Source organism: Panthera pardus, unplaced genomic scaffold, assembly GCF_024362965.1.
Source record: "Panthera pardus isolate Hobbes unplaced genomic scaffold, ASM2436296v1 HiC_scaffold_1, whole genome shotgun sequence".
NCBI lineage: Eukaryota > Metazoa > Chordata > Mammalia > Carnivora > Felidae > Panthera > Panthera pardus.
In genome coordinates, this window is record NW_026526654.1 from 37,786,890 (window position 1) to 37,801,954 (window position 15,065).

The 15,065-nt window shown below is 36.4% G+C and overlaps 1 pseudogene; it reads left to right on the forward strand.

The window, feature by feature from the left end:
* Window positions 1-3,316: 3,316 nt before the first annotated feature.
* On the forward strand, window positions 3,317-3,813 carry LOC109264011 (small nuclear ribonucleoprotein Sm D2-like; annotated as a pseudogene).
* The last annotated feature ends 11,252 nt before the right edge of the window (window positions 3,814-15,065 follow it).

A 15,065-nucleotide genomic window follows, 5' to 3' on the forward strand; every position in this document is an offset into this window, starting at 1 on the left:
ATTTAAAAAAAGAATATGCACTATGTACAGGGAATTTGTAATAAGTACCGAATCCAAGGATACAAGAGAAGCCTATGTGTTACAGAGGAGAGAATGGACCCGGAATTTAACGGTTTATTAAGTACTAATTCTGCTAAATATTGTTTCCTGTATAGAAACAGGCCAAGTATTACCTAGTGATAATAAAACTTGAAGTCAAAAAATAGAAAGGCAGGAGTCTTTAAAAAAATCTTTAAAAAAAAATCCATATATATATATACACACACACATATATATTTATATATATATATATGTGTGTATATATATATATATATATATATATATATGCACCTTGTTAAATTTTAAATAAGCTTTGGAACAATAATAAAATCATCATTGGGACAAATCCTTATCTTTGAAGATAAGGATTAAAGGATTAAACACAGTATACTGTATTTTCGAGTGCAAGGACAACAAGGAAGTTCTCTGTAAAAAATGCCCATCTGTTTGAAGCACTTTCTTTCATTTCTCCACCTTTGCCTTGTATTGGACTCTTCCCTCATCAGTGCCCTAAAAGGCACGTGATACTTTTGTTTTCCAACACATTCTCTTGAGGCACCTAGTAACTTCTGCTCAGTATTCTAGACATTATAGCTGATTTGATTATATAGAACACTGCTTTTGTAGGTCAGTATCTATGTATCTGTTCTATATCCTCTTCCCTCCATACAGCACACTAAACAAAAAATAAGCAAAAACAAACAAAAATAAAACCAAAAAAACTCTAAGAGATGCACTGCAGGCTAATCCCAAAGAAGGAAGTTAACCCTTTGAGTTTTATCTCCCACAAGCTCCAATACAAAAGGCATTCAGTTGTCCCCACTCAATTTGAGTTTCTGCCATCTTATTTCAAAATCAAATCATGACTATTTATGACTATTATTATGACAACTTATGACTATTACCAGGCTCTGCCTCGTTTTTCCTAAATTTAACAGACATCTATATTGTAGATGCATCTATTCCAAACTATTTTTAACCATCCACTCGGATTCAGTGAGTCTCACTGTTGGCATGCACTGAAACTCATGTTTCCAAAGTGACAAGACTTTTTCTTCAAATTGATTAGGATAGCAAAGGAAAACTGGACACTTTCTTTACACAACAGAAATAGCCCAACTAAATAATTCACATAAAAAATTCCCTTTAGAAATTGTTAAATCAAATAAACTCGTTTTTGCTGGGTAGTCAAAGGTCTGCATTAGAAGCAGCTAGTCTTGTACTCTGTATGATCTCTTGGAGGGGGGTGGTTAAGAAGTCTAGTCAGAGGAGCAGCAACTTTTTAAATTCTCTTGAGAATGAGTTAACACAAAGGCTGGGTCCAGCTGATTGAAACGTGGCTGATGCAACCCACTGTCTCCCCAACAGACTGAGCCACAAGTTATATAAACCATAAGGATGATTAATGTGTTCAGATTAGTCATGCCAAGATATGGTTTAGCAGTCACCTGCAGACACCCAGCTAAAGTCCATATCACCTCAACTCTTCCAGAACCTAATGGAGTCTTGGGAGGCATTACTGAATACAGGTGCCCCTCATCTAGGAACACTAACAGAATTCCAAACTCTCAACAAAAGTTACTATGTTATTATGAAATGATTCAAACTGCAAATAGGATTTTCCCTGTGAGTTACCCCTAAGGTATAAACTGCTTTATGCATGTAAGCATTGTTTGATTTGCGGAAACTTGAATTATATTCAATGTTCCTATGGCACATTCATTGTGTAAAACAGACAGTACATGAATTGAAATCTTAACTCTTACTGAATGGTAAGCACAGAGGAACTGATTGGAGAATAATCAAGTTTCAAAAATCCACTTTACACAAAACCATGGAGAGCAAAGGATAAGCAATCTGGCCACAGCAGCCACAGATCGTAAAGACTGAACCCAACCATCATCACGTCTTAAACTTCTAAAATGTAGAATGTTTAAGCCACTACAACTTTTTAATCTATTTAATGTTGGCTATATTGTATGAATCATTCAACAGTTACGACTCAAGTTTGACCTTTCACTTTCTTATCTAGAGAAAATTTCATTTTCAAGTATCCAAGAATATTTAAACTATTTGAAGTATTTCAAGAGAACTTTTGGCACTTGTCACCAAGCTCAATAGCTAACAGTTGCTGCCACCTATAGGCCCAATTTCAAGAGAAGAAGCTGGGACTTGAACAGGGCCTTGCACAGTTTAACAGAGCAAGTTTATTTTTCTTTCTCAGGGAAAGACACAGTTGGTACCCATAGACTGCTGATACAGCTCCCTGAGAAAAGAAGATTCAGATATGACAAATTTTACTGGCTCCTTCAGCCACAATCTCTTTAAACCACCTCATGGGTTAGGGGTGGGGGAGGGAGCAGCCAGAACTTTAAACCATCAGCCTCTCTGCTCACAAAGCAAATGAAACAAAACGAAATCAAGTTAGCAGTCAAGTTAGCGAGGTCTTCAGTCACATATCAATGTAATTGTCACGGCTATACAATCATGTGAAAAAAAAGTGACAAGGAGATACTTTCTTTTGTGTCAATTAGCATGTTCTCGCATGTGAGAATCTGAATTTTTTGGACAGACTCTCTCTCTGCTGGAGATTTTATAAACTCTTCGCTCTGAGACTAACCATCTATATATCTATACCTGTAACTAGAGATGTGTGTGTCTATAATATATATATTATATTATATATATATAATATATTAATATATATAATATATTATAATATATAATATATAATATATTATATATAATAATATATTATATATATTATATATAATATATAATATATAATAATATATTATATATATATAGTATAATATATATATATTATATTATATTTTTAAAAACTGTCTTCTAACTTAAAATGATATGTGAAAGTAGTCTTTACTACCTCCATTTTACTGATTCAAAAAATCCTAAGGCTAAAGGGCGCCTGGGTGTCTTGGTGGGCTGGCCATCCAACTCTTGATTTTGGCTCAGGTCATGATCTAACAGTTGTGGGATTGAGCCCGTATCACACTCTGCTGGGCATGGAGCCTGCTTGGGTCTCTGTCTCTCCCTTTCTCTCTCTGCCTCTTCCCCTGCTCATGCTTTCTCTCTCTAAAAAGAAATAAACAAACACTTAAAAAACAAAACTAAGGCTGAAAGAAAAAAAGTGTATCCATTAAAAAAAAGTTAAATCTCAGCTGCAGGATTTTTTTTATTATTTTTATTTTTTATTTTTTTGTAATCAGTAAAACGCAGAGAGTAAAGTCTACCTTCAAATATCACTTTAAGGGGAGGCAGGAGCAACGCGGAGGAGACGGCACTGACCTGGCAGCGCAGCCACTACCACCATGAGCCTCCTCAACAAGCCCAAGGGTGAGATAGCCCCCGAGGAGCTGCAGAAGCGGGAGGAGGAAGAGTGTAACATGGGTCCACTCTCCGTGCTCACGCAGTCGGTCACGAACAACACCCAAGTGCTCATCAACTGCCGCAACAACAAGAAGCTGCTGGGCCGTGCGAAGGCCTTCGACAGGCACTGCAACATGGTGCTGGAGAACGTGAAGGAGATGTGGACCGAGGTCCCCAAGAGCGGCAAGGGCAAGAAGTCCGAGCCAGTCAACAAGGACTGCCACATCTCCGAGATGTTCCTGCGCGGGGACTCCGTCTGTCATCTTGATCCTGTGGAACCCGCTCATCGCCTGCAAGTAGGGGCCTCGTCCCCGCTGTCATCCTGCAAAGACCTGCCCTCTGTAATGGGAATAATAAAGTCCTGTGTTTTTCTTAAAAAAAAAAAAAAAATCACTTTAGGGATTAGAAGACATTTTATTTTTATATACTATATATTTACATATATGTACACGTAAATGAGTATGTTTGTATTTATTCACTGAATATATTCTCAGTGAATAGCACACAATAGCTTATAAAAATGTTAGCTCTGTTACACCACTAATTTTATGATATTCGGGAAGTCATTTCATAATTGGACTTCTGTTTCGTTATTTGTAAAGGGAAGAGCTCAGACTAGGTATTTTCTAGATTCCCCCTGGGCTAAATATTCTAGCATAAGGCTTTTGAGTATGGCAGTCCTCTCTACCCACCCCAGCTGGACCCATTTCTGTATTTGGGCTACACGTATACTGGATAAATGGTTGTGAATTCATGTGCCCTCCAGCCGTGTGTTCCTTCTATATTCCACAACACGAGGAGACCAGAAAAGAAAGAAAACCTTCACGACTGATGACCATTTCACAATTCCTAAATACATTTGTCCCCTTGTTATGAGCTACACTGCACCCCCCCAAAAGTCTTATGTTGAAGTCCTCATCCCCAGTATCTCAAATGTAACTGTATCTGGCCTTTAAAGACTTGATCAAGTTAAAATGAAACCATTAGGGTGGGTCCTAATGCAATCTGGTGTTCATATAAGAGGAAATTTATACACACGCACAGACACAAGGGGTATGCACCCACAGAGGAAAAGACCATCTGAGAATATGGTGAGAAGGCACCAGATAAAGGCAGCATTTGCAAACCAAGAAGAGAAGTCTCAAAAAAACAAAAAACTAATAATGCCAACACCCTGATCTTGGACTACCAACCTCCAGAATCTGTGTTTAAGCCACTCACTCAGCCTGTGGTATTTTGTATGATAGCCCTAGCAAATTAATATACCTCTTGACCTAACTCTGACTTTGAACAACTTACTTATGTTCTCAGATTTCTTATACTTAAAATACAGATATTTCAAAAGTTGTAAGATTAAAAATGATGATGTATATAAATGGCCTCCTATGTTGCTAACACAAAGTAGTTGCTCAAACATTAATTCTTTCCCTTCCTAAACCCTGCCTCGCTGTCAAGTGAACTTGAATAATCTTTGGAATGCAAGTTCACATTTTTTTGTTCTTCCAGTAGTCACTTGGTCTATGTGTACATAACTTGACAAAATATTTTAAAATAAATGTTGATATGTAACATCTTTTGTGAATACACATTAAATGTAATCAGTTATATTTAACAAAATATTTCGGTGAAAATAATATATATGAAATCAAAACTATCCCAATCAATCCAGACTATATAGGTACCATATCTGGGTGAATTCTAAGGCTTATCCTACACAAAGCTTATGGATTTCACCACTTTAGATAAACATTTCAAAGTCTAAATGTTCATTCAAATCTACCTTAGGCATACATGTTTACTGAGCTTCTATGATCAAGATTGTCTTAATATGGTTCCCCCCCCCCACCTTCTAGCACAGGCTCAAAAATGTTGGAGCTTCTCTTCTAACAACCATCGTCTCTCCTCCCATGCTCCACCTTCAATTATATCTCAGTTCCTGTCTTGTTATGTGTAGATTTAATTCAATTTCTTCCCATTATTCTAAATTTACTTCAGATTTTATGAACCAGTAAAGCTTAAGGATAATAAAAACAAAATTAATACCCATACTTGTAAAACAATACTAATTCAAGGAGGCAAAACTTTCAATAAGAATACCCTTAACTTTTTTTATTCTTTTGGCCCAATTCCATAATATTTTTTATTTCTTTTTCCTCCCTTCCCCTCAAAACTCAAAACCCAAAGCAGATTCTTCCCAGAAGCCCATGAAAAAAAGGAAAATAATGAAAACAAATGTAAGTTAAACTTTTTGCAAACTTTGGAAAATGAGCTGTTCTGGTTCATTTCAAATTTTTTTGGCAAAGATCCAGAGTTAAATAGGAACCAAGATCACATATCCACAGTGAAGAGTGGAGAGAGCACATGGTGAAGAGCTGACCAATTTCCATCTAATTAAAGAGAGAGCTTGCTATGGTAATCAGGTAAAGTCAGAAGTTTTCCTCATACAGGACTCGGAGAATTGTGACTGTTATAGCCCCACCATCTAAGGTAATAAAGTAATAAAGTTTTCAAACTGACAAATGCTGGAATAAACATGACAAAAATTGAAAAAATCTTAACTTTAGCATAAATGATAAATACATGAAATAAGAAAAATAATTTGAAAAGAGACAAAACTTTCTCAAGCTAATCCTTTAGCTACAAGTAGCACCAAGTATGACTAGTTACTTGAGAAACAGCAATAGAGTAAAAGAGACAATTCAAAGAGTAGAACATTTATTAAAATTCCAATTAATATCATTGGTGGACACTGTTGGTTAGTTAACAGAGTCCCATTTGCAATTCCTTCTTTTATGTTTTATTTTATATATTTTTTAAGTTTATTTATTTATTTTGAGAGAGAAAGAGAGCATGAGCAAGGAGGGGCAGAGTGAGGGGTAGGGGAGAGAGAGAATCCCAAGCAGGCCCTGATGTGGGGCTTGATCTCATAAACTGTGAGATCATGACCTGAGCAGAAATCAAGAGTCAGATGCTTAACTGACTGAGCCACCCAGGCACCCCTGCCATTCCTTCTTTTAAAAACCTTCCAATTATTGGTCTGTGGTAGCCATGTGGCCCAGTTCTGGACAGTGATATGTAAGTCATGGGGTAGGACTTTCTGGGGAGTCTTTTATTTGTCCCCCCTACCACACACACCCATTTAGCCTTAAGGGGAATTTTTTTAAATAGTTATTTTTTAGATAAAGAAAAGTAATAGATTCAGTTCAGTCATTTGCCTTTATCACTTCTTGTTCTTTGGAATGTGAAAAGATGTCTAAAAGTGTAGTACCTTCCTTATGACCATGAAGAGATAAGCATGAGGAAAGAGGTCCACATGTTAAACATGGCAGAACCCTAAAATGGAGAGATTCTCTTTACTAGATCAACTTCAGTCTGCCTATCCCCAGATCCTTGCTTCAAGGGACAAATAAACCCTTTTGTTTATTAAGCTACTATAGTTGGATTTTCTACTGCTTATGGCCAAACACACTTATAACTGATGCAATATCCTCAAAGATTCATAAGGAAGTTTATCCATAAAACAAGAACAGATTACTGTGAAAAGGGAAGAACCAGATAACTTGAAAGAATTCTTGCAATTTCAACATAAGACTGGCAAATTTTTCATACTAGAAGGGCTAAAGAGTGGAGGTAAACTTAACACAACAAAGAGCAGAGATATAAATATAAAAGTTCAGAGAAATAACAGACATATCCAGTGGGCATGAAATCTGGCCCTAGAAGATCTCCAGAGAGAAGAGAGAAAACAAACAGGAGAATAAAATCCAAAAAAATTTACAGAAATTTTTCCTCTGAACTGAAATACAGCATAAGTACCAAACTGAAAGGAATCACACCAAGTGTCAAACAAAATGAATGGAAAAAAATACCTATACCTTAGCACTTTATAGTGAAGTTTCAGAATTCTGAGAATCCCAAATGGATCTACTAAGTTTCTATGAGAAAAATATAAGTATTTCATCAATAAAGAAATTATCATCAGACTTTCATCAGTAGCAGATGCTTAGAAAATGGAGCAATATATTTAAGGTTCAATAGGCAAATGGTTTTCAATGTAAAGTTGTACATTCAGGTAAACTATTATTTTAGTATGAGGATACGACAAGAATCTGACTCCATTCTTGACATTTTACCCCTGACAGTTTTCAGTCTTCACCCTTCTTTCTCCCCCATACCCCCTCCTGGCCCCATATCCAGGCAAACCTATAAACAGGACTAAGCACTACCTCCCTTGGCACTGGCAAGATGTTCACACCTTCACTATGGCCTTACTCTGTAACTTTCACTCAAGACACTTCCGACTGGCTTGGGTATCTGTCCTGCTATTTCCTCAGAAAGCTTCATTATGTGAGAAATAAATGTTTCCCACCATATTGGTGAGTGTAGGACATCATCGCTCTCAACATTTAAACCAATTTCATGTGGGAGACTGATTCTACTCACTTCAAGGCAACAATAAACTAGAGACTAAATAAAGATATTCCCTAATATACAAAAGCCTGAGAAACCTGTTTATGTATCTTTCTAGGAAAAAAAAAATCTACTGAAGGTGTTCTTCAGAAAAGTACAAAATGCTCCCAAGATGACATCTATCTTAAAAAAAAAAAAAAAAAAAAAAAAAAAATATATATATATATATATATATATATATATATGTATGTATATGTTTCAAGATATAGAGTACAGTGAAAACAAATTATAGGATTTCTACAGCAAGTCAAGAAATGAGTTAGACCAAATTAAAACTGCAAGTCAGAACTCCAATTAGCAGAATTTTTGGAAGAACTTCAAGACAAATGGCATGATTAAGAAGTTTAAACTTCTTACTGACATGATGTAAGCATGTTTCTCATGTCACTAAGAATAGAGATGACTGAAAACTTCAGGGGAGAGGAAAGCTTAGTAAAAAAGTTATAATTCAAACAGGAAACAAAATTGAGAAATGATTTTGAGCACTTGATGATATGAAATACAAACAAAAGAAAAAGAATCTGAGTTTGATATTTTAGTGACATAGAGTTATTTCTTTCTCTGTGCATCAAATCATACTATTTGGTTCTTCAGATAAAAATACATACATACTACTACATTGTGAACACTCTATTACTTTTCAATTTTAGAACCAATGTTTAAATAAAGCATAAAGGATATAGGTTCAGATTACAGTGTCCTGAAAAATCTTAACAATGAAAATATCTTAGTTAATAGATGCCTGAAAGAAAGATGGAGAGGGGGGTAAGATGCAATAAGAGTTAGATATTAGTTTTCTACATATATATAATATTGTGTACATATACAAGTTATTTATAATATATATATTTTAACTAATACAAGTTATTAATTTTAATGATGTCCAATTTATCAGTCTTCCCTGATGATGCCATTCTGGGCCTGTAGTTTTCTTTTGGAGAAGTTTTAAATTATGGGTTTGATTACATTAACAGACATAGGACTATTCTGATTTGTCTATTTCTTGTTATGTCAGTGTTGGTAAGTCAATTTTTTTTTGAGAGAGAGAGAGAGAGAGAGATTCCCATGAGGGGCAGAGAGAGAGGGGGAGTGAGACAAGCAGGGCTCACCTGAAGTGGAGCTCATGCTCACCCAAAGTAGGACTCAAACTCACGAACCAGGAGATCATAACCTGAGCCAAAGTCAGATGCTTAACTGACTGAGCCACACAGGCGCCCCTTGGTAATTTGATTTTTAAGGAATTTTCTCATTTCATAGAAGTTGCTAAATTATTATAATAAAGTTGCTTACAATTTCTTCTTATTGTGCATGTATATATATAAATATGTATACAGATCTTAATTATTTTTATTTAATATCAACATATATATATCTTAATTTTTAAATTTGTATACACGTACCTATATAAAATACATAAAGCACCCCCATGAAGAAAATATTGACAAGCCAGTATTTAAAAAGGGTAAAAGACACAACTATTGTTTCCTTACCTATATAATATGAAAATAATACCTACTCCAGAGTTAAATTTAAAACTCTTTGTAAAAATGAAACATAAAGCAAGATCCATATGAGAAGTAATCAAATATGGATGATACAAAGATGTAAAAAAACATGGGCTATTCCAAATTTTCACGTTTCAACTAGATGTGTTGTCGTCCCATAAGCATAGCCAGAAAGAGTAAGAGAAAACGAGAAAGAAAAACTTCCAATATAGACAGAAGAGAAGACTTGCTCTTCCAAATAAATTTAAGCCAGTGAAGGAAACAGTCTGTACTAATTAATTTTCACTAATATCAACTCTTTACTCCATCAAGACTGTATCTTTATTTTCTAAAAGAAGAATGTCTTCTATCTGTTAAGAAATATCTTATACATTCAGTGCTAGAGAGATGGGGAGAAAGCTTGTTTTTTCAGCTTCAGAAAAATCTCTTCATTATTAGTATAAATACATCATTTTTTTAAATACATCATTTTTATCTGCTAAATGACATTGATATTAAACCTAAAATAGGAGCACCTGGGTGGCTTAGTCCGTTAAGCATCAGCTCTTGATTTCAGTTCAAGTCATAATCTCAGTGTCCTGAAATTGAGCCCCGACTCAGGCTCGGAGCTGGCTATAAAGCCTGCTTCCGATTCTCTCTCTCCCTCACTCTCTGCCCCTTCTCCACACACACACTCTCTCTCACTCTCAACATTAAAAAAAAAAAAAAAACTAAAATACTCAGCTGAAAGTATATAAAACACAAATAAGATAATGCCAGAATATAAAAATCATATTCACTAAACATTTTGTAGCAGTAAATAATATAAATTTGTTTTAGATGGTTGCCAAAGATTATTTTAAGATTTGTCATTAGTTTTGACTCCACAGCTGACAACAGTTTATAAAGTCAATTTTGTATTTATTTACAATGTTGGACATGATTATACATTACCTTGGAAATTTCTCACAGTTCATGAGCTTATTTGGCACCTGTGTGGCTTAAATAGATTATCAAACAATATTAAAAGTATGATAGATGGATGTCTAAATGAACCCAGCCATTGTGAGGCAGCCACTAACCTGAACTAGACTCAAGAGTAGCCTATTTAAATTTCAAGAATTTTACATGAAAAATAATATAACATGAAACTGGTCTTCAATCTAAGTGAACAATAAAAGCTCTAAAAAAAAAGCATCAGAGAAATATGTTATTAATATTTTAACATTTAATTTACATCCTAGAATTCATCCATTAACTCTACTGTACCTTATTGGCTTAGAAAATGATGGGCACAGAAATGCATTTGGTAAGGGGGAGTATTGGCTGAGAATGTTTTTCCAAATTTTGTTTCCCTATAAGACCTTATTCTCTGGAATTGCTAAGTAAGTTCTTATTTTAAAGGGGAATGAAGTTGTTTCCATAGAAGTAGAGCCTTAAATTCTGTGTTGAAAAGGTTTTTTTTTGTTTTCTATTTTTTTTTAATGTTTATTTTTGAGAGAGGGGCAGTGACTGAGACAGAGTGTGAGTAGGGAAGCGGCAGTGAGAGAGGGAGACCCAGAATCCTAAGCAGGCTCCAGGCTCTGAGCTGTCAGCACAGAGCCCGATATGGGGCTCAAACTCACCAGCCGTGAGATCGTGACCTGAGCCGAAGTTGGACACTTAACCCACTGAGCCACCCAGGCGCCCCTCCAAAATTAATTTCTGTTGCAATGTTCAATTAATTAACATACACAGCTATTTATTTCCTCAGATATTATATTTCACAATTCAAATAAGATAATAAATAACTTTAAAATGAATAAACTGTCTGCCTTCTCTGAGATTGGAGAGAGAGGACAGGACCTTCCACGCCACAGGCCAGGGTCTGTTTGCAGATCCAGTTCAGTTGCAAGGTCTCATTTGGGGGACCCATATTAGAAGGCTTCTTGGTTTGGCCTTAGGCTCTTGCCAAATTCTTTGATTCAACTTTAGTTGGGATCCACAGCTTTAAGAACTGGACCTCCATTAATATTGTTGATTCCCTTCCCCTTGGTTTCAGTGTTTCTTCTTCACTAGTTAGAGCCCAGAAGGGTAGGTGAGTGCATAACTGGGAATCCAGAACTACAGTAGGAACCTCTGGAACAGCCTTTGTAATTTGCAGAGTATTTTCACATCTATCATTTCCCTTATTATTTGCAATAACTCTTTGAAATTTAGGTAAAGTATTACTGTTATTTATGTATAAAAAAATGTTTAGGTGTAGGTGGCTGCTAAATTGCAAGGTTGAAGTTCACATGCAGGTCATTTGACTTCAGATGCATTGCCCTTCACATTTCCTTATCTCAACAAATATGAAGCCAATGGTCTGTCCTCTAAGGGTGGTATGTGCCACTATAGTCCATTCAGAGATCAGGATCTGATGAGAATCTGACATCCTTTCAGGAAAGTGTTTTAAGTGGCCACCTTTTAGGGACTCCTCTTTCCCCTCATACTTACATATGCCTTTCATTAGCATTGCCTTTCTTAGATCATTTGCGTCATTTTTGTGACCTTAACTGGCAACACAAGGTAGAATTTAACTCACCAAAATATATAGAAGTAGATATTAGAATGGGTAAATAGAATACTGTTGCCTTAATTCCCGCATAGGAGCACCAGAGAAACTAAATTAACTAATTCTCTAACCAAATGATATGAAACTATCATTAATGTCTCTTTGGTTGAGAAGCAGGATGTATGTCCTAAAGGTGTGTGAGGGTAACTGGGAGATCAGGCCTCCATATTGAATGGAGCCACCCTTTAATATGTTTTTTGTTACATGTACATTTGTCTAAATCCCCACTTGGTTCCTTTGTTATTAAGCATCCTCCTGTCTTCATCAGTCTCTCTCTCTCTTAGGCCGCTTCATCCAAAACTCCTAATGCTTTTCTCCTCTCATGTCTCAGCCAGGAGCCCCCTCCTTTCCTCTCTTCTCTCCTGAGCTCTGAGTGATCTGGCCTTTACATGTGGGTGCTCTTACAGGCTGCTTTTTGGGGGGAGAATTTTATAAGGAGAGACAAGAGAAACTAGACAGCTATCTCAACTAGAGGGGTTGGTCAATAATAGGGATGTGAAACAGCAGGTTAATTTGTGATGAAGAACATAGGCTTTGGAGACAGACCTATGGATGCTCCAATATTCAAATCCCAGCCCGCCACACATATAATTTGCATAGATCTCTTAAACTGGGTGAACATCAGCCTGCTCATTTGTCAACATGGAGATAATCATGCCTGCTTCCAGCTGATCCCAGTGCACTGGTGTTTGCAATTAACTGATCACAGCTAATTATAGATTTCTTTGTTCCTTCTTCACTCCCACTGCTTTACTCAACTAGCCTAAAAATAAAAAAATTAAAAAATAATAAAAAAGCTTTCTCCCTCTTGTTACTATGAGATTAAATGAGATAATATATGTAAAATGATTCCACAGTCTGTTAGATAATAGGTGTTAAATAAAGGAAAAATATAATTACCACTATTTTCTATGAGGATTTCCTTAGCTAGAAGTGAGTCTTCCTAAGACTTGTAGTTGTTTTCCTTATGCTAAAAGCATAGTTTTATAGCCATTTATTTCAGTTATTGGTGTCCGTGTACCATCTCATCTACTGCTCTTGAAGGATGGCCTTTCATCTTATATAACTCTGCATTTTCCTTAATGCTCTAAAATTTGCCAAAATGTCCCATAATATTTGTTGAAAGATAAAAGGGATTTATTTGCATTCAATACCATGTCCTCACCGTAAGACCGATCTCATTATTTAGCTATGCCACATGCCCTTCACATTCAAAGTTGAGGACTCTGCTCTGTCTAGAACGAAGGGGTATGTTCCACAGAACCTATATCATGATGATGGTCTCCCAGCTTCACTGCTGGGGCTTATTGATGAAATAAATGAAATAATGAAATAAACAAAATAATGAAACAAAGCTGCAGAACCCTGGTTAGGCTGAGCAGCCTGAAGAAAACCCAGTGGAAGGCACGGGGCTCACTCAGCCTTCCCCTTGTCAGCATTCTGTTCAAGGGGCCCAACTGAGAAGGGATGGTGACTTCCAGAGCAGAAGGCCACCAGTCTGAGATGAAGACTTTATTCCACCAACATTTCACAATAGTCTGAATTATTTTACTCAGTACTTAGTTATTTAGAAGAGGGGGAGGAGCATCAATAAGAAAGGGGGGGGGGTAACGACTCTCGATCGTAGATCTTCCAAGGAGCATGTTTTGAGTTAGCTGCCCTTCCTTATCAATAAAGCAGTTAAAATATCCAGGGGTGAAGGTACCAACCAACCATTTTCAATGATGGTCAGTGTGAATTTGGCTTTTCCAAAATGTACATTTCATCAGATTGTCCATGGCTCAAAAAGGCACTACATTTTTAAACGAAATTTTACTAGGATATTCACAAACAAGAAAGTGCTTTTATGAGTAGATTAAGACAGATCTATCTAAGCAGAAAATATACTTTTTTAACTGCTAAGGGATCTGAAGTTTTTTTGTTTTTGTTTTTGTTTTGAGTGCCAAATGACCTCTGCAAAGAGTCTTCCTCATGATTCTGAATGAATCAGTGGCTGGTAATGCCATTTAGCATTCCCCATTGAAGGTGCGTCTGCAAGATGGCCGGACTTGATTAAAAACCAGTGACAGTATGTGTCTTCTATATTGCAGGAAACCTTGCAGAATGTGCCTGGTGTGCTGAGAAAAATCCCATGTTTTGTAAATAACCTCCCTCAAGTCTGATCTGAAAGTGCTCTCTTCCTGATTTCATCAATAAGGTTACTATGTGACTTTAAAAAATTCCACTGCTCTAGGAAAACTTCTGTTTCCTTTTATGCCCAGATTTAGCAGGTTTTTCAAAGCCCTTCTTATTAAGAAAAGTTGTGGCTGGAAAAATGGATAAGTAGTTACAACTATTCCAGGAAACTATAAATATTCTGGTTTAAGCCATTTAAGAAATTATCCTCTCCTTTATTGTCTCCCAGGGCCCACCTACAACCGGGTGCTGCCCTCCCAAAGTGAAGTGGATGGTCCTAAATGATCATAGGTGGGTTTTAAAAAATAAACACAAAATTAGTTTCACACCTACTTAGACAGCTTAGAATTTTAATGTGTGAAGTATGCCAGGACTCTGCAGTGAAATAAAGCTTTGCATTCAAACTGATGTCAGCCAATCAGAAAACAGTACAGAGTGCTGCCCATTTCATAATTAGGGAGCATTACTCCAAGTTCTAGATTTTACTTATTAATGAATAAAGCATTTCTTGACCCAGTTTTGCCATTTATTCATAAGGACCTTGTTTTCAAAAAGTGTTAAAATAGCATGAAGGCCCTGATTTATGCCCACCAAATCCAGGAAATTCAAAGTTAATCCTTGGAACTATTTGTGTCTAGTTTTGCAGCAAACATTCTATATAAAACTGTGCTCTGTTCGAGGATAACACAGAGGAAAGAGACTACGGCAGGCTTCTCTGCAAGCTTGACTTTTTCAGCTTCAAAGCTTTAGATTGTATGCTGACATGTGTTCTACTGCATTTCTGTTTCTGCTGTAGCCTTATTTCAGTCTTGCTCACCTTTCCCTGGTTATACCTTCTGACATCCGTGGGACTTCATCAGACAGGAGCAATGGCCACTTTGACTGAGAGTCCCGTGGGGGTAAGAACCCTC